The sequence below is a fragment of the Delphinapterus leucas genome, chromosome 2 (genome assembly GCF_059928025.1).
Source record: "Delphinapterus leucas isolate spDelLeu-1000000601 "Yukka" chromosome 2, BTC_Dleu_Yukka2, whole genome shotgun sequence".
NCBI lineage: Eukaryota > Metazoa > Chordata > Mammalia > Artiodactyla > Monodontidae > Delphinapterus > Delphinapterus leucas.
The window spans coordinates 69,254,695-69,281,792 of NC_143130.1; the positions used below are offsets into that span (position 1 = coordinate 69,254,695).

Sequence of the window (27,098 nt, forward strand, 5' to 3'; positions counted from 1 at the left end):
TGAGTTCTGGTGCTGTTGACCATAAGTTCTATGTTAACGAATCAACAATTTCTGCTTTTAAAGGAGTCTTTAAACAGAAACACACATAAAACAAAATTATGTATTGATTATTATGTGAAAAATTTGTGCCCATAAGGTGGCAGGAACCAAACCCTGTATTTATTTTCCCTAGGAGTAAAGGTTCAGAATTTCCTCATTCAGGGTTTGTGGTGACTTTATAGAAAACAACTATCATGAAAAATGAAAATTAACTGTATTTATAAATAAAGATTAAAAATAAATGAGCTAAAGTGAAATCAATCAGAGAAAGACAAATACTTTATGATATCACTTATATGTGGAATCTGAAAAATAAAACATACTAGTGAACATAACAGAAAAGAAACAGACCCACAGATATAGAGAACAAACTAGTGGTTACCAGTAGGGAGAGGATGGGGGAGAGGAAAGATAGAGGTAAGGGATTAAGAGGTACAAACTATTATGTATAAAATAAGCTACAAGGATATATTGTACAACACAGGGAAGGTAGCCAATATTTTATAATAACTATAAGTGGAGTATAACCTTTAAAAAAATAAATGAGCTAGCTTCCATTTAAGGAACTAGAAAAAGAATAAAATACACACATACATGAATAGAAGGAGAGATTCTTAAATATAAGATCTGAAATTAAGAAGCTAAAAAGATAAAAAAGGTCAAAATGGTAAATTGATTTTAATTATGACAATGGTTTTACAGATGTATGCATATGTCAATACTCATCAAATAGTTCATTTTAATTATTGTACATCAATTATGCTTCAATATAGTGAAAAAAACAAGTCGGTTCTTTGAAAATACTAAGTGAAAAAGCATGATTAAAGAAAAAAGTGAAAAAATATAACATTAATATTGAGAAAGGCAATAGAATCCAGAAAAGGGAAGGGCTACAGAAATATAAGAGTATTGTGTGCAAATGCTTGGTGAACTTCGAGATATGAATTAATTTCAAGAAGTAACCACCTGAACACACCAATAATCATTTAAGAAATTAGAAAGGGGGTTAAATGTCAACCATTTAAAATAATGTCAGGTAGTCCCTCCCATCAGGAAGCTTGCACAAGCCTCTTAGATAGCCTCATCTACCAAAGGGCAGACAGCAGAAGCAAGAAGAACTAAAATCCTGCAGGCTGTGGAACAAAAACCACAATCACAGAAAGATAGACAAAATGAAAAGTCAGAGTACTATGTCCCAGATGAAGGAACAAGATAAAACCCCAGAACAACAATTAAATGAAGAGGAGATAGGCAAACTTCCAGAAAAATAATTCAGAATAATGATAGGGAAGATGACCCAGGACCTCGGAAGAAGAATGGAGGTAAGGATCAAGAAGATGCAAGAAATGTTTAACAAAGATCTAGAAGAATTAAAGAACAAACAAACAAAGATGAACAATACAATAACTGAAATGAAAAATGCACTAGAAGGAATCAATAGCAGAATAACTGAGGCAGAAGAACGGTTAAGTGACCTGGAAGACAGAATGGTGGAATTTACTGCTGCAGCACAGAATAAAGAGAAAAGAATGAAAAGAAATAAGGACAACCTAAGAGACCTCTGGGACAACATTAAACACAACAACGTTCGCATTATAGGGGTCCCAGAAGGAGAAGAGAGAGAGAAAGGACCCGAGAAAATATTTGAAGAGATTATAGTCGAAAACTTCCTTAACATGGGAAAGGAAATAGCCACCCAAGTCCCAGAAGCACAGAGAGTCCCATACATGATAAACCCAAGGAGAAACATGCCAGAAACATAGTAATCGAATTGGCAAAAATTAAAGACAAAGAAAAATTATTAAAAGCAGCAAGGGAAAAATGACAAATAACATACAAGGGAACTCCCATAAGGTTAACAGCTGATTTTCTCAGCAGAAACTCTACAAGCCAGAAGGGAGTGGCATGATATACTTAAAGTGATGAAAGGAAAGAGCCTACAACCAAGATTACTCTACCCAGCAAGAATCTCATTCAGATTCGACGGAGAAATCAAAAGCTTTACAGATAAGCAAAAGCTAAGAGGATTCAGCACCACAAACGAGCTCTACAACAAATGCTAAAGGAACTTCTTTAAGTGGGAAACACAAGAGAAGAAAAGGACCTACAAAAACAAACCCCCCAAAATTAAGAAAATGGTCATAGGAACATACACATCGATAATTACCTTAAATGTGAATGGATTAAATACTCCAACCAAAAGACACAGGCTCCCTGAATGGATACAAAAACAAGACCCATATATATGGTGTCTACAAGAGACCCACTTCAGACCTAAGGACACATACAGACTGAAAGTGATGGGATGGAAAAAGATATTCCATGCAAATGGAAATCAAAAGAAAGCTGGAGTAGCAATACTCATATCAGATAAGAGAGACTTTAAAATAAAGAATGTTACAAGAGACAAGGAAGGACACTACATAATGATCAAGGGATCAATCCAAGGAGAAGATATAACAATTATAAAACTATATGCACCCAACATAGGAGCACCTCAATACATAAGGCAACTGCTAAGAGCTCTAAAAGAGGAAATCGACAGTAACACAGTAATAGTGGGGGACTTTAACACCTCACTTACACCAATGGATAGATCATCCAGACAGAAAATTAATAAGGAAACACAAGCTTTAAATGACACAATAGACCAGATAGATTTAATTGATATTTATAGGACATTCCATCCAAAAACAGCAGATTACACTTTTTTCTCAAGTGTTCATGGAACATTCTACAGGATAGATCACATCTTGGGTCACAAATCAAGCCTCAGTAAATTTAAGAAAATTGAAATCATACCAAGCATCTTTTCTGACCACAACGCTATGAGATTAGAAATCAATTACAGGGGAAAAAAGGAAAAAACAAACACATGGAGGCTAAACAATACGTTACTAAATAACCAAGAGATCACTAAAGAAATCAAAGAGGAAATAAAAAATACCTAGAGACAAATGACAATGAAAAACACGACGATCCAAAACCTATGGGATGCATCGAAAGCAGTTCTAAGAGGGAAGTTTATAGCTATACAAGCCTACCTCAAGAAACAAGAAAAATCTCAAATAAACAATCTAACGTTACACCTAAAGGAGAAGAACAAACAAACCCCAAAGTTAGCAGAAGGAAAGAAATCATAAAGATCAGAGCAGAAATAAATGAAATAGAAACAAAGAAAACAATAGCAAAGATCAATAAAACTAAAAGATGGTTCTTTGAGAAGATAAACAAAATTGATAAACCATTAGCCAGACTCATCAAGAAAAAGAGGGAGAGGACTCAAATCAATAAAATTAGAAATGAAAAAGGAGAAGTTACAACAGACACCACAGAAATACAAAGCATCCTAAGAGACTACTACAAGCAACTCTATGCCAATAAAATGGACGACCTGCAAGAAATGGACAAATTCTTAGAAAGGTATAACCTTCCAAGACTGAACCAGGAAGAAATAGAAAATATGAACAGACCAATCACAAGTAATGAAATTGAAACTGTGATTAAAAATCTTCCAACAAACAAAAGTCCAGGACTTGATGGCTTCACAGGTGAATTCTGTCAAACATTTAGAGAAGAGCTAACATCCATCCTTCTCAAACTCTTCCAAAAAATTGCAGAGGAAGGAAAACTCCCAAACTCATACTATGAGGCCACCATCACCCTGATACAAAAACCAGACAAAGATACTACAAAAAAAGGAAATTCCAGACCAATATCACTGGTGAATATAGATGCAAAAATCCTCAACAAAATACTAGCAAACAGAATCCAACAACATATTAAAAGGATCATACACCATGATCAAGTGGGATTTATCCCAGAGATGCAAGGATTCATCAATATACACAAATCAATCAATGTGATACACCATATTAACACATTGAAGAATAAAAACCATATGATCATCTCAATAGATGCAGAAAAAGCTTTTGACATAATTCAACACCGATTTATGATAAAAGCTCTCCAGAAAGTGGGCATAGAGGGAACCTCCTTCAACATAATAAAGGCCATATGACAAACCCACAGCAAACATCATTCTCCATGGTGAAAAACTGACAGCATTTCCTCTAAGATCAGGAACAAGACAAGGATGTCCACTCTCGTCACCATTATTCAACATAGTTTTGGAAGTCCTAGCCATTGCAATCAGAGAAGGAAAAGAAATACAAATTGGAAAAGAAGAAGTAAAACTCTCACTGTTCACAGATGACATAATACTATACATAGAAAATCCTAAAGATGCCACCAGAAAACTACTAGAGCTAATCAATGAATTTGGTAAAGTTGCAGGATACAAAATTAATGCACAGAAATCTCTTGCATTCCTATACACTAATGATGAAAAATCTGAAAGAGAAATTAAAGAAACACTCCCATTTATCATTGCAACAAAAAGAATAAAATACCTAGGAATAAACCTACTAGGGAGACAAAATTCAATGCATTAAACTATAAGACACTGATGAAAGAAATTAAAGATGATACCAACAGATGGAGAGATATACCATGTTCTTGGATGGGAAGAATCAATATTGTGAAAGTGACTATACTACCCAAAGCAATCTACAGATTCAATGCAATCCCTATCAAATTACCAATAGCATTTTTTACAGAACTAGAACAAAAAATCTTAAAATTTGTATGGAGACATAAAAGACCCCGAATAGCCAAAGCAGTCTTGAGGGAAAAAAACGGAGCTGGAGGAATCAGATTCCCTGACTTCAGACTATACTACAAAGCTACAGTCATCAAGACAATATGGTACTGGCACAAAAACAGAAATATAGATCAATTGAACAGGATAGAAAGCCCAGAGATAAACCCACGCACTTATGGTCAACTAATCTATGATAAAGGAGGCAAGGATATACAATGGAGAAAAGACAGTCTCTTCAATAAGTGGTGCTGGAAAAACTGGACAGCTACATGTAAAAGAATGAAATTAGAACACTCGCTAACACCATACACAAAAATTAACTCAAAATGGATTAGAGACCTAAATGTAAGACTGGACACTATAAAACTCTTAGAGGAAAACATAGGATGAACATTCTTTGACATAACTCACAGCAAGATCTTTTCTGATCCACCTCCTAGAGTAATGGAAATAAAAATAAACAAATGGGACCTAATGAAACTTCAAAGCTTTTGCACAGCAAAGGAAACCCTAAACGAGATGAAAAGACAACCCTCAGAATGGGAGAAAATATTTGCAAATGAATAATCAGACAAAGGATTAATCTCCAAAATATATAAACAGCTCATGCAGCTCAATATTAAAAAAACAAACAACCCAATCCAAAAATGGGCAGAAGACCTAAATAGACATTTCTCCATAGAAGACATACAGATGGCCAAGAAGCACATGAAAAGCTGCTCAACATCACTAATTATTAGAGAAGTGCAAATCAAAACTACAATGAGATATCACTTCACACAGGTCAGAGTGGCCATCATCAAAAAATCTACAAACAATACTTGCTGGAGAGGATGTGGAGAAAAGGGAATCCTCCTGCACTGTTGGTGGGAATGTAAATTGATACAGCCACTATGGAGAACAATATGGAGATTCCTTAAAAAACTAAAAATAGAACTACCCAGCAATCCCACTACTGGGCATATACCCTGAGAAAACCATAATTCAAAAAGATACATGCACCCCAACATTCATTGCAGCACTATTTACAATCGCCAGGACATGGAAGAAACCGAAGTGTCCCCAATAATATTGTTGCATGATTACAAAATTATAAACATTAACTGTAGAGAATTAGAAAAATACCTAAAAGCACACACACACTTTAAAAAAGATTTCTAAAAAAATCACTATAATCTACCTACCCAAATAAGATCACTGCTAATGTTGAGCATCTATTTCTAGTCACATGCAAAAGGTAGCCCAGCCTGGGATTAAGAGGGGGGTTGTGTTTGATGGACTCATTCACATGAGCTGGTTTTGAGGTAGGAGATAAATGGGCCCCTGGGCTGGACAGCTGGTATGTGTCAAGTGGAGGAAAACTGAAGCTTTGCTCTCACCCAGATGCTCCAAGGACAAAGCTAGTGGCAGAAGATGAGCTCTGCTGAAGTAAAGAGATAAGATGACCACTCCTGAGGTCAAGGAAAACTTCCCTGTCTGCACATGGGCGGGAAGGCTCCTTGGGGGTCAAAAAGGGAGGGGGCGCCACCCCATAATAGGTGTGGGACATACCGCCACAGGCCTCTGCAGTGGGATCCATCTTAGAAAAAAGTTGGCAGGCATGTTGGGGAGGGTCCTAGGGCAGGTCAGGTGTGGAAAAAGAAACCAGATAATTGGCCAAAGGTAAGCAAAGACCAGGAAGAAGTGTCCTATGTAAGTGATTTAAATCACCTCTTTCCTGCACTCCTCCTCATTAGGAAGGATGGCTATACCCTTTCTCCCTGGGTGTGTATTTCTGCCTTGCTTCTGACTTAAATAAATACACTCTTTCTCTGTGTGCTCTCCCATACATTGGGCTGTGTCTCTAGTAATAAACTTTGTACCTATTTTGCAGTTTTTGCCTCCTTGAAACATTCTTGCCTTCAATGGGGGAAAGAGCTAGAGGCACTTTGCTTCTAGCCTCTAGCCCCTGGTGGACTAACGGCTTGGATTCCTGGTTTTCGTCCAGGCTACCCAGGTTCAATTCCTGTGCAGGGGAACTAAGATCTCTCTCAGGACCGCTCACTGCTGTCTCCTAGAAATCAGTGTCACCTGTGTGAAAGGGGCCACTGAGGAAAACACTGTAAGTGGAGGGTTTGGGGGTGAAACCTGGGAAGAAGGAGAGGGAAGCACGGCTCTGTTCTTCAGCTCTGCCCTTGAACTCTGGTCTGAGTTCTCTGAAGAGATAGGGAAGGCAGGGAATTCTTTGCAGGGACTGCAGGAGACTCCAGTACTGTTTGGACTCGGGGGTCTTGAATGTTTGGAAGTCCAGGAGATCACCCCTCTACTGGGAGGTGCTAGGACAGTACAGCCAGTAGGAGGGCTGCCAGGTAGTAGACAGCTCCAGGAGCACGAGATTGGTGGGATTTGAGCAGGCTGGCTCGTGAGCACATGTGTGACACCCAAGTACCTGGGGAACATTGGGAGTGGAGTAAGAAAAGCAGTTAGCAAAAGGTGGGCATAAATGCTAATGACACTTCTTCATAGCCACAAGCCAGAGTCAGAAAAGTAAGAAGCTGAGACTTGGGACTTCTGGTTAAGATGGTATTACATTCACTCTTTGAGGCCCCCTCATCTGTACCACATACAAAGCAATGATAGATAAAAAAATTTTTTTTTAGTTTAAAAGACCAACTGATCTCAAATAAGATAAACATCTCTGTTGACCAGAGATGAAGCAGAAACATGCCATGCCCCTGCTTATGGGAGAGGGCTGGAAAAAGCTGTGTCTGACCATTGCCTGGGACTGTGATTTATATTTTGTACTTAGCCTCCTAGCCAAGAGCTGGACCACAACAACTGCTGCTTGGTGACTGGACCCATGGTATCCTCAGCTCTCCCTGGATGGGAGCCCGAGGCCACCAAGGTAAGGCTAATATTGAACTGAGGAGACAAGGAAGCTGGGTGGAAGCAATGCAGAGCTTCTAGAGAAGGGCTGAACACAAACACAACACAACACACACACACATACACACACACACCATTCAAGATGAGTCAACAAGCTGGTATTCCAAAAGACCTCAAAAGAATGACTGCAAAGAAGACAGCCAATCAAACCAATAATAGGGGGAATTCATTTTGTAAGAAGTGAAAATAATAGACATTAAGCATATTTAGAATTCTCAAAGAAGGAAAGGAAAGAAAAACATTCATAAAAAAAGAATAAGAACTTAAATAAAAATGGGCAGAAATGAAACCAGCCCAGCTGGTATGAAGAAAATGCAACTAGAAATATGGAGACACATATGGTTATTAAAATTTTAAATAATTCAATACATAATTTTTACTCTAGACCTAATTGAAGAGTGGATGTACAATCCCTAAGATGGGACTGAATAATTCACTTGGAATAATTTTGTAACTTTTTTTCACTTACCAACATATGTTAAACATTTCTCCATATTATTAAATATGAATGTGTCAAAAATGTTGTAAACTAGTCTTCTATGTTTGGACAGTTAACTTTCTTATATTTATTCCATTACCATAAACAAGTTTTTGAGAAATCTTGTTATTAAATCTTTGTCCAAGTTTCCAATGGTTTCTCTAGGCTGGATTCCCAAAAGAGGAATTACTGCGCCCAAGAAGTATGAAATTTCCTAAGTCTTTTGGTTACAGCCAATAGCCAAACTGCTTCTCAAAGATCTTGAACCAATTCTTCACTCCCACCCATGTTTTAAGAAATGCCTGTTTAACAGAACATTTTTGAATACTAAGAATTATCCCTTAAAATATTTGTCCACTTGCGTCTCCCTCCCTCCCACCCTCCCTATCCCACCCCTCTAGGTGGTCACAAAGCACCGAGACGCAAGAGGGAAGAGATATGGGAACATATGTATATGTATAACTGATTCACTTTGTTATAAAGCAGAAACTAACACAGCATTGTAAAGCAATTATACTCCAATAAAGATGTTTAAAAAAATGAGATAACAAGGCAAAAAAATATTTGTCCATTTGGCAAAAAATGATATTTTCAATTTTTTTTTTTTTGCGGTACGCGGGCGTCTCACTGTTGTGGCCTCTCCCGTTGTGGAGCACAGGCTCCGGACGCGCAGGCTCAGCGGCCATGGCTCACGGGCCCAGCCGCTCCGCGGCATGTGGGATCTTCCCAGACCGGGGCACGAACCCGTGTCCCCTGCATCGGCAGGCGGACTCTCAACCACTGCGCCACCAGGGAAGCCCGATATTTTCAATTTTTATTTGCCTTAGTCTGATTAGTAAAAAAGTGAAACATCATCATGGAAGGAAAAATAGCGAAAACCTCTTTTCCTCATTTCTTGGGTAAAGTAGGACATATTTTACTGTAGAGGGGACACAGAGCTTCGTTACATGACATACCCCCAACTGGTTGTTTTTTGGCTTAGAACACTTTTCTTCTACATTTTTTTTTGTCAAAAGCATGGTATCTTCAGCCCTACAACATATTATTTGTTGATTCTTTGGGCTGATTTTAAGACCTGAGTCTGTAGCCCGTGGATTTGCTCTGCTTGGTGTAGGGTGGGAACACTGCTACGGCCGCTTTCCTCTGCCAGGATGAGTCCGGAAAGGCAGCTGAGATGTGGACAAGCCATAGGGAAAATGATGGCTCACCTGCATGTGCTCCTCTCTGCGGCTGCCTCGCTCCCTGTGCCCTGGAGTCCTCATCCTCTCACCCACTCAAGGATTGTGACCTGCAATTATCTCCTTGCTTTCTGCATCATTTTCCTCTTCGTTTTCCTCTAGCTATTGCCCAGTTTCTCCTTAATAGCAAAACCTCCTGAAAGAGTTGCTTATATTCAGTCTCCACTTCGTCATTTCCCTTTTTTTTTTTTGGAACCCACTCCAATCAGACTTCTATTGCCCAAGGAAACCTTTCTTAATAAGATGAACAACAATGTCCTCATGGCCAAGCCAAGGGGTCATTCTCAGCCCTTGAACCTCTGTCTTCTCTTGACTTCCAGAATCCCACCCTCTCCTGGTTTCCTTCTAACTCACTGTCTCCTTCTCAGTGTCCTGACTTACGGATAGATCCTGTTCTTTTATCTGCTTTATAAGTTGGGCTCAGCCTATCTTTTCTATCTAAACTAAATTCCTTGTCAACTAGCTCATCAACAAGTGCATGTCTCCATTCCCAACCTTGGCCCTGAACTGTGGTCCAGTAATTGCAATGGCCAGTTAACATCTCCACTTGGATGTCAATATGCATCTCAAACTTAACACATCCAAAACTGGACTCACGGTATCCCTAACTCTGAGCCACCCACTGTTCCCATCTCAGTAAATGACCCCTTCCCCATTCACCTCAGAACTATGGAGTACTCATCTATTCCTTTCTTTCCCACATGTCTGACATCCAACCCACAAGCAAATCTTGTTGCTTCTACTTCTACATTAGAAATAGATATAGAATCTGACTGCCCCTCCGCAGGTCCCACCCTAGCCAGAGGGACCATCACCACTCACCTGGACAGCCTCCTGACTCACCCTCTGTTCCATCCTCATCCCCTTATAGTCTGTTCTCTATTCAGGGCCCTGGAGATCCTGTTCAAATGTAAATTAGATGAGTCACTCCCCAGCTTAAAACCTTTAGATGGTTTCTCATCCCACTTAGAATAACCACAAAGCCCTCCGTATTCCCCCCATGACATGGCCCCATGACCTGTGTGCCTTCATCTTGGGCTCTCCCCTTGCTCACTCAGCTCCAGCCACACTGGCCTTCTCAGTACTTCTTGAACATACCAGGTACACTTCTGCCCCAGGGCCTTTGCACTGACCATTCCCTCTGCCTGGAACATTCTTCTTCCAGAGATCTACCTGGCTAACTCCCTCCCCTCCTTCAAGCTTTTGCTCATCTCACACCTTCTTAATGAAGTCTACCCTGAGCACCCTGTCTTAAAGGTGGCTCTCACCCACCCCAAACTACTGATGCCCATTATCCTGCTCTACTCCCTTCTTTCCACAGCACGTATCATCTTCTAATGTGCTATATAATGTATTGTTTTTTGTCTGCCTCCTCCCCCACTAGAATGTAAGCTCCACAAGGGCGGGGACTTGAGTCTGTTTTATTCTCGGATGAATCTCAACACTAGAGCAGTGCCTGGATTATAATAGTTACCCAATTGATATTTAGTGAATGACTGTAGTAGACCAGCCACATCAGCATCCCGCAGAGGAATCTCCCCACTCCAGTCAACCGTTCCCGATGCCCAACTCCAGTTCTAAGCAGGGTCAGCAGGAACCGAAACAGCTCCAGGCATTAATCAGGAGAGGGGGCTTCTATGCCCAGGCTAACTCACTGTCTGGCCTGGGAAAGTCACCTCCCCTGTTCAGGATCCAGTCCCTCCTCTGCTCAATGGAGATTTTCTCCTGTTCTCCCTGCCTTGGCACACAGTGTAAGAGCAGACACAGGGGTATACATTTTTAGAACCATCAAAGTTGACCTCACCCACATTATGCACCTTGTGTCTGGGAGAGAGGCTCACAAGCAGCTGTTCCCTGGGGCCAAGAACAGTAAGCAGAGGCTCTGTTTTCCTGCTGATGTCACTAGGGCTCATGCTAATGAGATGGAATATGGCCTATCACCCCACCCCAGTCTCACACCTTTGGGGTTGAAATGACCTTCTCATGGAAAACAGGGCAGTTAAGTTGACCTAATATCGTTCCATCAAGTTTTATTATCATTTTCAACTGATACACAAAATCTCAGGGGATATTAAGTTTTCACCCGCTTTTCTTATCTCCTTTTTAAGCCCTGGATGGCTGGGACCCGTCTTCCTCCTCTTGTATCCCCTGTGGGGCTCCACCCACAGTAGCAGCTCCATAAACGGTTACTGATTTGGTCAGTGTTTGTTTCCTGGGCCTTGAGTCGCCACCCCTCAGCTTGAGGAAAACACAGAGAGAACGAACACTGTGCCTGCCTTGAGCGACAGGTTTCATCTTGGGATTACAGTGAGTATTTGCAAAACATTTCTCAGACCGCAAAATGCTTGTGCAAACACATCCCAGGAAATCCCAACAAGATCCCAGTGGGGTAGACACTCTGACCTCCATCTGTCAGGCAGACAAACTGAGGGGCAGAGCCTGGGCCAGAACACTCTGAGCCCCGCCAGTCGTGTCCAGTCTTCCTTCTCTCCAGAGCAGAGACACATCCTCTGTTGGAGACCTTGAGCGTGTTTTGCTCATTCCCAACACGGAAACTTTGCAGGAACTGCCTCTTCAGGGCAAGCATCTGGGGGCTCCACACCCCTCAAACCGGACTCACCCCTCAAGGTCCAGCCCAAAGTCCAACTTCTTCTAGAGGCTCTTCCTGCTCTCCTCAGCCCAGAATTAGTTACACTGTGTTCCTGCACCACAAATGCTGTCTTGCAACATGTCATACCTTGCTTTGCATGGTAACTTGGTCCTTAGATCATTATTTAACTTTTTTGTGTATATATCTCTTCTCTCCCCAATGAGCCTATCAGCTCCAGGTAGGAATCACCTCTGCTCATTCACTATTTCATTCAAACGTTCCTTCAAGAAATATTCTATGCCATCCAAGAGATAAATAGATGACCAATGGTTCCTGCCCCCACAGAACTTATATTCCTTATTTCTTCCTTATGTCCCCACAGGACTTGCTATAATCCACCTGTAACCAGCGGGCGAGAGTTAACAGTGACAGCCTCTGGCCAGCAAGTTCCAGCAGTGTGTCCCTTTGATCTAGTCAAAGCTGAGTGAGGACTATTTTTAAGTAGAAAAGCAGCAAGGACCACAGAGGTGGGGTCTCTGTGTGGCTGCCTCTGGATGGCAAACCTAGAAAGGGATTCCTTTTGGGCCCTGCTCCTGGGAGAGATTGGAAGCTCCACCCATAAAGGGTCAGGGGTCATAGGCCCTGAAGAGGGCTTAAGGCTCACCAAAGGCACCCTCATGGCATAGATGGGGAAACTGAAGCTTGCAGTGGGCTTGTGCTTGCTCCAGTACTAGACTCCCAGCACAGCGCTCCTTTCCTAGGACCCCACTGAGGTATAGTTTCCTGCTAAGGGGAAAGACTTGTTTTCCCTTTAGCTGTTGGAAGCCTTTCTGGCACACAGGAGCACAAAGGTGGAAAGAGGGGTGGGGGAGAGCAGTTCACAACAGTGGCTTCAAATACTTTAAAATAGGCTGGAAGACACTCATGCTCTGGTTCTGAGCATCTCCTCCGTACCCAGCACTGGGTCAGGGACAGGAGGGAGGGGCTGACTGTACTCATGGAACTCACATGGGACAATCAGCTGTTTGGCAAGTGTGGCCAGCAGGCCCCCTCATGGGAACAAGACCTGTGAGTGAGAGGGGCTGGCCTTGGCTGGAGCTCTGCCCTCCCTGGCAGCCCCCTCACCCTCTCTGAGTTCTCTGTGGGGGGTGAGGGGTGTCTTCCCCGAATACCAAAGCACATGGTTGTGAGGATTCAATGAAACACCACAAGGAAGCACCTGACCCAGAAGAGACACTCAGTTCATTTTCACTCATTCAGAAGGCCGTTTTGATTATTCTCAACCACCTGCTTTGTTTCCCAAGTCCCAGAAAAAGAATCCTGACTAGTCTTCTTGAAGTAGAAATAGGTGAGTTCATGTGGCCCCAACTGCCTACCCAGGGGTCATGGTCCCGATGCTCCCGCTCACCCCACCGCCCCCAGAATCAGCACTTTGGGCTCACCACTTGTCGCCTGAGGCCAGTGTGCTTCCTCTCCCTGTTCCCCACTTTTCTTACCTGCAGAAAGGGACTGCTCCTGAAACAGGGAAGAACAAATCTGACTCCATGTTGGGATGGTGCTTTCACTTTAACCTTTGTATTGTATTCCTTCTGCTACAAGTTAATCACTAAAGGGATATTGCCTAGAGCTTAAAGTATACATAATGGCCCATTCTCCAGGAACCCTGCCTCCCATGCCTGACTGTTAAGTTAAAATACCTTTGTTTAGCTCACAGGAAACCCCCAACACACACACACCAGGCCCACCTGTGAATGGCTGCAGGAAGGAAGAAATGATCACATCCCCTCTGGAGCCTGGCCAGAACCAGGAAATATTTCCAACAGCCGATCGCCTTCTTTTTACTTTACCTCCTCACCTCCCCCTCTTTGTTCTATAAAAGGAACTAGCGTCCAAACCTGGGCAAGATGGTTCTTTGGGACACAAGTCCACCATCTTCTCGTCTGCTGGCTTTCTGAATAAAATCGCTGTTCCTTGCCCCAACACCTCGCCTCTCAATTGACTGGCCTGTCGTGCAGCGAGCAGTATGAGCTTGGACTCAGTAACACTCAGACTTAGCCCCATGAGGTTGTGTGACTCCACTGAGACACCGCAAGTACACACTCCAGTGGGTCGCACTGGATACGTGATCTTGTGCCCCTTGCCTTCTCCTTCCCGGTGTGGTCTGTTCTCCAGAGAGCGTGGGGCAGGGCTTGGAGGCTGGGCAAGAACCTCTCCTCCTCAGCCACCCCACTTCCCTCCCACCCGCTTCTGCATCCTTAGCACAGGAGACCCCCTCACTGCTCCAGCCATCAGAAACATGTGCAGCAAGAGCCAGGTGCCAGTGCCACCACCATTCAGCCCAGGAGACAGGTGACATGTGTGAGACGCACTCCTTTATTAAAAGAGGGCAACGGTGGGAGGGTTGCTGCGGGCACCTGGCTGAAGCCAAACCACCTCCCTCCTCCCCACTCTGCCTCCACTTTTGAGCATGGAGAAGTCTAGAGACTTACAGAAATTAGGTTTGGGTACAGCCTTGAAGATGATTTATTCCAGTGGCTTCCAAACACTTTAAATTGATTTTCAGTTATGTGGGTAAAATTTTAACTGACTCCCCTCCCTAAAAAATGGGTATGCAGATTTTTTTCTATGAAACATCTAGTGCAACCTTTCCTTTCTAGATGGGGAAACTGAGGCCCATGGAGTGGATGTGGTCTCCTGGAGGTATCTCAGGAGTTGGTGGAGTTGGGACTAGAGCCCTGGTCCCCTAATGCGGCTCTTTCCACCAGCCTCCACCCTGAGGTGGTGACTGCAAAACCTGAGGCTGGGCTCTGCATCTCAGACGCAAAGAAGAAGGCAGGGTGGAGCACATGTGGCGTAAGTGGAAAAAGAATCCTGGGCCGATCCAGGAACTCTGTAAATTTATGTCCTAATCCAATTTCCTAAGAATTCGTTCTTGGAATAAGGCTAGTAGCTATAACGCAGCCTTTCTGTTGGAGAAAATTAAAATATTATTTTTGCCTTTTGCTTTTGAGAAGTGCCAAGAACCATCAGGCTTTGGGAGTCCCAGAGGAAGGAAATGTGAGCCTCGAATAATCAGGCCTCGGAGGATGTCTGTGAATCATGTTCCCACTGTGAGTCGTGGCCTGAGACCTTCCCCAAAGCAAACTTGCCTGGCCTTTCCTGCTTTCTCCACCTTGCCTTGCCTTTCTTTTCTCCCCAGTCTTTTAACCCTGTCTAGTTTGCACCCACAGAAATCACAGCATGAATGGTAAGGCCTTACTTTAGGGCAGCAGTCCCGGCCTGTTCCCAGGACACTGTTCCACAAGAGAAGTGGAGTATCTGGCAATTCGGTCCACATCGGCGTATTACAGGCTCCATCTGGACTGAACATGTCCTGGCCAGCTGACAAGACAGCATCGCCTCTCTCCAGGCTCTAAGTTCACCTGAACATACGCCTTCAGTCCTGGAGACAGAGAGGGGTCGGGGCCATGGCAGCATGTAATAGTTCGGAAAATCTCTGGTCAGAGTCAGGTCCCTGGTTTTAGCACCAAGCATAGGATAGCTCGCCTTCTCATTTCTTCACCTGGTGAACTCCTACCCAACCTTCAAGGGCCACCACAAAAATTCCCTTCCCCAACCCACTCCTCCCCAAGAGAGCTAATTTAGTTCTCTCCTCTAGTTCTCACTGCATTTTACTTTTATTCTATCAACACACACTTGAATTGAAGCAGAAGAACCTATTGGGAATTTAATGTATCACAATAGTTTATTAAGAAATTAATTTATATCATTTATTGCCCTTGTTGACTCACCAGAAAAGAACAAAAGCTGTCTTGACATGAGCCCCACACACTGGACGGTAGCTCGATTTTCCTCTTGTGGTCAATAAGGGTTCTCCAGCCCCTTAAGAAGCAATAAACAATTCTCCCTGTTTCTGGGTCTGAGAGAGGAAGATGAATGGGCTGGGAGGGGACCCTGGTGTGAGAATGGGCTGCCCCCAAGACAACCACTAAACCAGACTCTGTGTTTAGAAACCAGTAGAGGCAGTTAAACCAGATTATCCCAGCGGGGAGGAGAATGGGGCTTGGTGCTCCGAGGTAGAGGTTAAGATGTTTTTAGGTAAGAACATTTGTCTTTAGAAAGCGTACACCATGCAGGGCAGACCAGTGAACGCAGCGTCTTCCTGAAATCACACAGCTGACTCATCCCACACTAGCACTGATAGAGATGTCTTTTTTAACATCTGGTACCCAGGGTGGTGTGGGGGTTCCAAGCCCCCTGCTCACAGGGCTGGGAGGGCCAGGCCTGCATCTTGTGTCACCAGGAGCAACAGCTACCATGGCAACTAGAGGCTGCACAACCCCCTTTTTAGACTGCTAAGTCCCTAGAGGGCCTTTTGCAAACCCAAGGGAGAGGAGAAAGCACGGATATGGCGATATGAGGATACAAATATACAGGATACGTTCCTTCTTGCTTAAGGAGGGTCCAAAATGATTCCATTTCCTTTTAATAAAGGCAAGTCACGCACGCAGTGAAAACTGAAATAGCACAAGAGAGTAGACAAGGAGACGAGTATCCCTCCCTCTTCAGCCGCTGGTCTCACTTTCCACAGGTGGTACCATTAGTGGTGTTTTTTTGTGTATGTCCACATGACATCTGACTACAGAGCTGCCACACACACACACACACGCGCGCACACACACACAAGCCAGCGTGCACCGTTCCGTCCTTTGCCTTCTGTCGTCTGCTTTGAAGGTTGTTCTACGTCAGCTACCTCAGTGCGACCTCATTCTTTTTAATGGCTGAAACCACCCCATTTCTGGTCCCCTTTCAATGGATTCAATCTGACTTAGACACCCTCAGGAGTGTGACGTTAACTGCACCCAAATGTCATGGTATTATTTCATTCCTATACTTATATAGGTATTTACTATACCTCATATTGCCAAGATTTGTATCTGCATCTCTCTCCCTCCGAAGAGGTGAGTCCCCTAAAACCAAGGTCTGAGATGGAAAGTAGTTTAGCAGTGGCCGAGGAATGGGGGGGTGGGGTGTGGACAACTATGAAGGGGACACAGAGGGAGGTCCTTTGCAGTGACAGAAAAGCTCCATGTCTCGATTGTATGATGGGCACACAAATCTATATCTGTGATAGCAGTACATAGAACTACACACACACACACACACATACTCCTGTACACACATTAATTAGTACATGTAAACACTGTGTGCTTGTACCAATGTCAGTTTCCTGGTTTTAATATTACACTGTAATTTTATTCCAGATGTTGCCACTGGGGAAAACTGTGTGAAGGGCACTCGGGACCTTTCTGTACCATATTTACAACTTCTTGTGAACCTATAATTATTTCAAGGTGAAAAGCTAAAAGGTCGGAGTCTGTGGCATCCTGGTATTCTATTCCCAGGCTCTGGTGCAAGCCCCGGCACAGAGAGGTGCTGGGTAAGTATAAGCTAAAGGAGTGGAGAGTCTCTCCTTTCTGGGCCTCAGTTTCCCCATCTATACAATGAGGCCTGTGGGCTAAACAGTCTTCACATCTCCAGGCCCCACGTTCTGTTCTGTGCAGCGGCATGTGGTCCTGCCTGTGAAACCAGTCAGCTGACTCTCTGAGCACTGACCCCTCACACTCTCCCTGCTCTCCCTCCCAACCCACAGGCCCCATAGGCGGATACCCCACGTCTCCAGCAGAATATAATAGTAGTGTGACAAAATTAGTAGTCAAACTAAAATCGAAGGTGTAGCACTTTTTGAAAACTGATCTTTCTGCATACCTCTGACGTGAGCAGTGGAAGGATGTGTCAGATGTGTGTAACTAAGCCTGGTTTGTCCTACAGGCTGAAAGCACACAGCCAAGTAAAAGAATCGTGTGATAATTAAGTCTGGGGTCTCTGGACGCCAAGGCTCACCTTCCTCCAAACGAGGCTGCCTTTCCATTACCTCTGTCGACCAAGCCCTGGACTTGCTGGGATTTGAAGGAGACACTGGCTTGTCATGGACAGTGTTGGTGCTGCATCCAGAGCACCTTTCATCATTTCTGGGCCCCTGTCCACCTCCCACAGCAGCACTCCCACCTCTTCTGGGGGAGCTGCCCTCGGCTGCTGGAGTGAAGAATGCAGGGCGTGCCTGGAAGTAGGCATCCTCCTCCTCTCCCAGCGGGTCGTGGGCCACAGCATGCAAGCCCAGCTCAGCTTGGGACATCTGAGGTGTTCTTCCCACTCCAGACTTCCCTGCGGGATGGGCAGAAGCTGCCCTTATAGGCCTTTGTCTGAGGGGCCCCAGGCTTTGTCCTGCTTCCCCATCCCCTTACCTATGTCCCCTAAGAGCTTAATAAATGGCTTGCTACAAATTCATGCCTCACTACCTGCTTCAGGGCAACCCACCTGAGCAATGCTGTCCCTCAACAGTTCTAGCCATCGAGACTTTTCTCAGTGCCGCTCCTAAAGGAAGGGAGTTTGCCCCTCCCAGACTGAGGCTCAGTGAGTAAAAGATGGTTAGAGGAGCAGAGAGCTAGGCCTAAAGAGGAAGAAGAAGTAGTTTCTCCATCAAAGCTAACATCAGCTACAAGTTTAACTTGCTATTGACAAGCCACGACCCAGCAAGAGGTCTAGGACCCTCCAGAAGAGCTGGGGAGAGGAGCCTCGGTTCGCCTCTCTTGGCCAGTCTGGCCTCTACATGAAGCTGGCCTGTTGACCTTTGCCCCCCACTCTCTGTTTCATCTTCCACTCCCCTCCCTGCCGCCCCCCAGCTTTAGGCACCAGGGGTCTCTCCAGACTCTATTATTTAAATAGTGCTATTAAGGTAAGAATACATATAATGAACTACAAATATTTCAAATGTACAATTTGATATGCTTTGACATATGTAGAGATCCATGAAACTGTCACCACAATGAGGACAGTGAACATATCCATCACCCCCAAAAGTCCCCACTGGCTTTGACACTGAGTCAGTGTCAGAAAGACACAGCAATGTGAGAGTATCAACAGTGAGAGTCCAGAGACGGGGTGCCAGGTTGCACCCTGATCACACTGTTCCTGAAGGTGAATTTGCTGTGTTCCTAGCCACTAGTTTCCTCTTGGTGTGTAATGATTCTTACGCTGGCTTTCTAAGTTCTCTATCAGTTCTGTTAATGTACCAGTGGTCTTCTAATCAGTGTTGCTTAAGTTACCCAGAGCTGGTGTCTGTTGCTCATAACCTAAAACCTTTACTGACAGATGGTGGGGGTAGAGGGTGATTGTAAACAGATCACTGGACAGAGAGTTCTAGGCAGGGGTTGCCCCAGGGCCCTTCAAATCCATCAAGACAGGTTGCTCCAGAAGGTTGCCTCCCACCTAGGGTCCAGCTCCTCCGTGAGCCCTTTATAGCTCTCAAGTGGGGCTGCTTAGGACCAGGACCAGAGACACGGCTCAGCTCTCCCACCTGACCTCTGCCCTCACGTGGGAGCTTATGGGGACACCAGACTGCCCTACCCCTGCCTGCTAATGTGATAAAAATAATAAGGCAACTACTCAGTAATAATCGAGGCAGATCAGAGTGGAGGCTGGGAGCGCAGCCTTTCAGATCGGCATGCCTGAATTCTTAATCCTGCCTCTGTTAATTTAATTGCGTGTACTCAGGTCTCCGCTTCCTCATCTGCAAAATATAATAGCACCACCCACAGACTGCGCTGAGATTTAATGAGGTGATCCATGCACAGTGAGTGCGCAGGCGTGTGCCTGACTATGATAAAGCTCCCTGATATTTGTTTGGTCAGGTAGGGTAAGACATGCAGACATAGAGACAACGGTCACAAAGGAAGAAGAGGGTTATACTCACAGATCCCTAGAAACAGGAGGCACCCCACACCTCGCAGGGCCACATGGGGTAACACCGGGGCCAGTCAGGACAGAGAGAGCAGAGGAAACTGGGCAAGAGCCTTTACTGCAGTTTCCATGGGAAGGATGGGTGAGGCAGGGTAAGCAGGCTTAGGACTGGCCAGTTTGAATAATTCTAGCAGGCTCTGGGGCACAGGGGCTGTCCCTAGCTATCTGGTACTTGCTCCTGGAATGATTAGGGCAGGGGGACAGATACAGCAATCCCTCAGCCACCAAAGGGCTACATGAGGACACCTGTGAGGCCAGCGAGGCTGTTAGGGCTGAAAGTCATCGCCCAAGAGACTCAGCTCCCTTTGTGGATCTGGAAGCCCAGCGGGGACCATGGTCTGGACACAGGAGCAGCAAGGGTCAAGGACCTGCGGGGATGTGTGGGAGTGGGGGAGAGGCTGGCTGCGTGTGCGTGTATATGCGTGTACGCCTTGAGTGGTGGCAGGGGAGCAAGGGGCCTCGGAAGCAGATGCATTAAATCGAGGATGCATTTCCAAATCCTTCCCCCACCGTGTTCACCTGAAGAAAAGGTCTGATTTGTACATTCTGCAGGACCCCATAGATGGGCATCGTTGGTCAACAGCTAACTTACCCGATAATGGGCTGTATCATTATTTCCTGGGGTTTCTCTTGTCTTGATGGAGCCTTGCCACCTTAGCTTAAACAGACATGCTCTTTCTCTGTTCTCCCCGTGTATGAGTCTCACTTCCCCACATCATCAGGCAGGTTGCTGAGGGCCAGCAAGGGCTTGCCTGGACCTGCCTCTTGTCATCATTCACCTGGACAGGGACAGAGCTTTCAGGCTCAGGCAAAACCACTGTTCATACCCTAATCAGTTGAGAAAAATCAAGGGAGCCTTGAAAAATCAAGGGGCCTCAAATCCAAATCGTAAGTGAAAGGACCCCCTTTTGTCCTCTTGAGGCTGAACTGTCCCAGACACAGGGAGACCAGGACTTTCTCTGTTTAGCACTGAACGGCCTGTGCCCCGCAAAACTCCTGGATCCCGGCTAGCTAGGACAGTTGGTCCCCCTACTTGGACACTAGTGATCCTTGCCCTTCAAGCCTTTGCCAGGACTTCTGAGGGCAACTGGCAGGGAACAGATCCTCCCGTGGGACCTGCTGTGTCTATACCGAGGTGTCCCAGGCACAAGTCCCACTCACAGCTCCCTGCCTGTTAGCTCTTGGCACCAGCAGCAGGTTCAGTTCCTCAGAAGTCTGGGTTAGATCCCATCAGCTGGAGTGACTCAGAGGGCCACCAAGGGACCAGAAGATCATGCTGATGGAATGACATGAGGTCAGTAAGGAAACAGACTGAATGAGGTCCTGTTGAAAGGCGAGATCTTGGCTTGGGACAAGCAATGTGACAGGATGCTCCGGGAGACAGGAGGCTTGCATGTGTGTGATGAAGACAGGAACAGACGACCTCCCCCACATGGCTAAGAGCTTATCAGACAGCTGCATGCTCAGGCAGTGGTCCATGAGCCAGGACTGCCAAATAAGACTTACCAGCAGACACAGTGCACTGCTACAGTAAGATGGAAATGCTGTAAAGACTCTGGTTTCTGTAGAAAAATTAAAATGTCAGCTAAGAATTTGAAAGCAAGGGGGCAAAGATAAGGAAGGTGGGTCTGAAAGAATTCAGAAGCAAGTCAGGAAAGCCCAGCCTGGCTTGAGCTGAATGAACAGAGGCGTAGGAGGAGAGAACAATGAGAAGGTAAGGCCCTGGGTCCTGGGAGAGGGACGTATCCACCAAGGGGAGGGGCAACTCACTGAGAACCAAACGCCCACCTGACCAAGGCCTAGCCCCAGTACAGAGCTTTACAGTTAGCAAAAGCCTCCACAAGCATGTGGTCATTTGATTTGATCTTCACAGTGACCCTGTGATGTAGGAAGGCAGTGGTCACCCCACTTTATGGGTGACATCAAGAGAAACACTCCCATAGTTGCAGTGATGAGCCTCATGAGACTTCAGATGCAGACGGAAAAGTTTGGAGAGATCACCGCCCACCTTGGCCACCAGTGTGTCAGCTCACATCTTCCGTTACACTGTGACAATGGCTGGTCCAAGCTGCCCGGGTTTTCCATCCTCGTCTGCAAAATCTTCAAAAATCCACCCTATGCTGTCCCTGATCCCTAAAGCAAAAACACAATCACTGAAGCATGTATAGCTCAGGTTCATGGAAGAACTGGGAACAGTTGGAACAAAATGAAAAGCAAGAGGCTCATTTCAGCCAAAAAATCATTAAGGGCTTGGAAGCAAGCAGAGGACATGCTCTCGGCCTTTGTGTCAACAGATTTCTACAGATTGACTGGACACCGGCTACGAGCCAGACCCTGGTCAGACACAGAAATGAGTAAGACACACATCATAACTGTGAGAATCTTCCTATCCAGAAGGGAGCAGACACAAAATGGACGAAGAGCAATCATCGTGGCTAAGATTATAGCTATTATCTGCTGAGCGTGAGCCCATGCCCGGTCAACACTTGGTGTTATCTCATTTAACTGCCACCACAACCTGGTGGGACAGCACTGTGATCAGTTGAAACTGCATGTGAGGCACTGGGCCTGGGCAACAGTGAGCAGGTGATAAATACTAGCTATGGTTTAAAATAACTAATATTCCTTTTTAGAGAAGAGAGAAATGAAGCTTAAAAGGGTTAAAGTGATAGGCCCAGGATTCCACGCTCTGTACTGTTTGATTCCAAAGTCCCTTAATCTTGATACCAGTGGTTCTTTTTTTTTTTTTTTTAACTTTTTATTTTATATTGGAGTATAGTTGATTAACACTGTTGTGATAGTTTCAGGTATACAGCAAAGTGATTCAGTTACACATATACGTGTATCTATTCTTTTTCAAATTCTTTTCCCATTTAGGTTATTACAGAATAGTGAGCAGAGTTCCCTGTGCTATACAGTAGGTCCTTGTTGGTTATCCATATTAAATACAGCAGTGTGTACATGTCAATCCCAAACTCCTGACACCAGTTGTTCTTAAATTTGTTTATTAAAAATACTGTTTCTTGGCCTTCCTGTTGGAGGTTTAGATTTTGTCAGTTTGATGGGGGCAGGGTGGTCATGATGACAAGAAGAGGTATAACTGGTGTTTAAGAGCCACGGCTTTGGTCTGAGAACCAGCTCTGCTCCTTACTAGCCTTGTGCCCTTGCTTAATCTCACCAAGACAGTTTCTTGGTCTGTAAAATGGGGTAGTAATTGTTACCCATTATGCTAATATCCCCTAAAGGCAGTTTAATCAAATGGTTGAGAGCATGAACTCCAGAGTCAAACTGCCCAAATTCAAATCTGGCCCCACCACTTACCAGCTCTATGACCTTGTGCTTTTCTGTGCCTCAGTTTCTTCACCTATAAGATGACAGTGATACTAGTATCTCCGTCAAAGGCTGTTAGATTTTAAAGTGTTCATACTCGTAAAGTTTAGAACAGGGTCTGGTGAGCAGTAAGGGCTCAGTCAGTGTCAGCTGCTGCTATCATTAATATTATTATTACCATCGTCACCATCCTGGCAAGAGGACAAGAGGCTTTAACTAAGGCAGTGGTAGTAGGACTAGATAAGAAGGAACATGGGCATAGAATTCAAAAGATGAGCTCTGAGGAGAAGCAAGAATAAGAAAAGGAGAATGTGCGGACCTTCGTCCCCAAACTGGTGGTGAGGGCAGTGGGTGGACTTGGGGCAGTCCTGGTTGTGCCACTGGCTTTCAGGGTGACCCTGAGCAAGGCCTCCCCTCTTGTGACCTCTGTCTCATCATCTTTAAAGTGAGGGGCTGGGGTCAGCCTAGCTCGTAGATCTCCTCCAATTTTAACACACTGAGAGTCTAAGAAATTTCACAGTTGAAAACATTTTAATGTTTTTTAAAAATGCTCTTGTGTGCTGGTGGGTTAGGGCATCCTCCTGTGGTCACAAGTTGTAATATTTTAGGCTTTCTGAAGGCCACGTTGATTTTCAACACCACACGGGAACAGATCTATGAAACCTGGGCAGGGGAGGCTGTTTTGTGACTGAAAGTGAAGCCCAAAGGCTACTGGTTGACACACCCTCCAGACCCCGTCTTGGTGACCCAGACCAGAAAACTCATCTGACAACCCCTGCCTCCTTCAAGAAATGTCAGTGACCGCTGGGAAGTTTGTAAGAAGTTTGGCCCTATCCCCATCTCCTGCCACCTACACAGGGACAAAGTACCCAGGACTGAGGAAGCCCAGTCAATGGAACTGGCCACCGGGGTTAGTTGCCTGCTCAGCTCACTCCTGCAGAGCTGAATAAGGATGTAAGGAACCCCAACCCACTCTAGTAGAGACAAATCCAGAAGCCTGCCTCCAGACTCCTAGTCATTCCTTCAAAGCAAGAACACAGAGATGTCCAGAGCAGCCGAGGTATTTGGCAGTAAACCCTGCCTTTGCTCCTGAGTGGGCTAATTTAGTATTAGTTTTCTAGCCGATGTTGAAATGGTAAAGTTGCTCACCCCTGCTACAGTTAGTGATGCAAATGGGAGACGAGGCCCTTCCCATGACTCATGGAACACACTCCACAGAGAAGGAAAATTCTCTTTCCATAGTGGGAGAGGTACTCTGCCTAAAATAATTATATTAAAAACCAAAAACCCCCCAAAATCTACAGAGCCAAAGCTACTGCCAGTTCTTTGTGCTGCTAAACACAGACCCTGAGGAGACTGACAAATATTTATCAGGGTCTCTTTATGCATTTTGACCTGTGAAGGACTCAGAGCTTGATGTAGAATTGGGTTGGAGAGCTGGAAGGTGCTGGAATTTTGGGTTGAAGCAGGCAGCTAAAAACAAAAGAGCTGTGGAGTAGATGTGGAGGATCCAAGATGATGGTGGCAAGCTGGCCAAAGAAGGGAAGTTTCTAAGTATGTTGGGGAATTTAGAAAATCATACACATACTTAGAAAAGACCTGAGAAGATCCTAAACCTTCACTTCTGGCTAATTTCTAGACTTGGTACAAGCAAGAAGCGAAGGCTAAGGCTAAACAGCTTGCCCCAGCACAGAGCTAATCTGTGAAGACTAGGAGAGGTGGTTTGCTTGTTTGTTTGTTTGTTTTTAGCTCCTAACATTCAAGGAAATCTCTGTCAAAACACTAGCTAACCATAAGCTAAAGGAATGTAGACTTCAACAACAAAACATGGCAAGGAATATAATCTTTGAAAAAATAATTTGGAAAAGTCACTAAACCATAGGTGACTGAAGCTTCAAAGAGACAATCCAAGATGGCAAATCCTGGGGAAGAGGAGATTTAATTTCCAATGTTTCCACATTGTAATATTCAAATGTTCAGTTTTCAACAAAAGTCACAAGACATACAAAGAAGCAGTAAATCCAGGCATTGGACAAAAAGACATAGACTTTATATCAATTATCTTTAATATGATCAGAGAGCTAAAGGAAACCATGGTCAAAGAACTAAAAGAAAGTAGGAAAATAAAGAACAAAATGAGAATACCAATAAAGAGATACAAATTATGAAAAGGAACCAAATAGAAATTCTGGAGCTGAAAGGTACGATACTTAAATGAGAAATTCACTAGAGAGATTCAACAGATCTGAACAGGCAGAAGAATTAATGAACCTGAAGATAAGATTATTGAAATTATAAAAGTCTGAAGAACAGAAATAAAAAGTATAAAGGAAAGTGAACAAAGCCTAATGGACCCATGGGACACCATCAAATGTACCAACACACACATTTTGGGAGTCCTAGTAGGATGTGAGAAAAAGAAAGAAGTAGAAAGAATATTTGAAGAAATAATGGCTGAATACTCGCCAAATTTTATTAAAGACATGGATCTTCATATCCAAGAAGCTCAATGACCTCCAGGTATGATAAACTCAAAAAAATCCATACTAAGTGCTATAGATTGAATGTTTGTGTCCCCACCTTCTCCAAATTCATGTTGAAATCCTAACCCCCAATGTGATGGTATTAGGAGGTGGGGCCTACGGTAGGTGATTACGTCATGAGAGCTTTTCCCTCATGAATGGGATTAATGCCTTTATAAAAGAGAACTCTGAGAATTCTCTTGCCTCTTCTGCCATGTGAGGACACAGTGAGAAGATGGCTGTCTATGAACCAGAAGCAGACTCTCACCAGAGAATGAATCTGCCAGCACCGTGATCTTGGACTTCCCAGCCTCCAGAACTGTGAGAAATAAATTTCTGTTGTTTTTAAGCCATGTAATCTATGGCATTCTGTTATAGCAGCCCAACAGATTAAGACACTGAGACATAATCAAACTGTTGAAAGACAAAGAGAGAATCTTAAAAGCAGCAAGAGAGAAGTGAATTATTATGTACAATGGATCCTGAATAAGATTAGCAGCTATTTCTTAGAAGAAACCATGGAGCCAAAGGCAGTGGGATTACATAATTAAGTACTGAAAGAAAAAGAGCTGTCAATCGAGAATTCTACATGTGGCAAAATTATCCTTCAAAAATGAGGGAGAAATTAAGGCATTCACAGATAAAAGCTGAGGGAATTCCTTATCAGTAGATGTGACCAACAAGAAATGCTAAAGGGAGTCTTTCAAGGTGAAATAAAAGGACAGTTGTTAGTAACACAAAGCTGTATGAAGAAATATAGGGGGCTTCCCTGGTGGCGCAGTGGTTGAGAGTCCGCCTGCCGATGCAGGGGACATGGGTTCGTGTCCCGGTCCGGGATGATCACACATGCCGTGGAGCGGCTGGGCCCATGAGCCATGGCTGCTGAGCCTGCGCCTCCGGAGCCTGTTCTCCGCAACGGGAGAGGCCACAACAGTGAGAGGCCTGCGTACCGCAAAAAAAAAAAAAAAAAAAGAAATATAGGTTTCCAGTATAAGTAACTACATGGATAATCATGAAAGCCAGCATTACTGTAGTTTTAGTTTCTAACTCCACTTTTTATTTCCTACATGATTAAAAGAAAATGCATTTTAAAAACTATAAATCTATTATTGAGCACACAGTGTATAAAGATGTGATTTGTAACAACATTAACATAAAGGGGTGAAGACAGAGCTCTATAAGAGCAGAGTTTTTGTATGCTGTTGAAGTTGGTATCAATTCAAACTAGATCATTATAAATTTAATATGTTATATGTATTCCCTTTTATAACTACTAAGAAAATATCTAAAAATTATACACAAAGGGTAATTAGAAGTGAATCAAAAAAGTTCACTACAAAAATCAACTAAACACAAAAGAAAAGAGTAGTAGAGGGAATAAGAGACAAAAAGATATTAGACATACAGAAAATAGCAAAATAGCAGAAGTAAGTCCTTCCTTATCAGTAATTGC

The 27,098-nt window shown here is 44.1% G+C and overlaps 1 protein-coding gene across 1 annotated transcript in view; it reads right to left on the reverse strand.

The window, feature by feature from the left end:
* The window catches only part of NOX5 (NADPH oxidase 5), a 147,415-nt gene that overhangs the window by 36,158 nt on the left and 84,159 nt on the right, over positions 1–27,098 (reverse strand). The window contains 1 exon segment of the mRNA XM_089907067.1: positions 10,166–26,587. The gene's annotated coding sequence lies outside the window, so the exon portion shown is untranslated.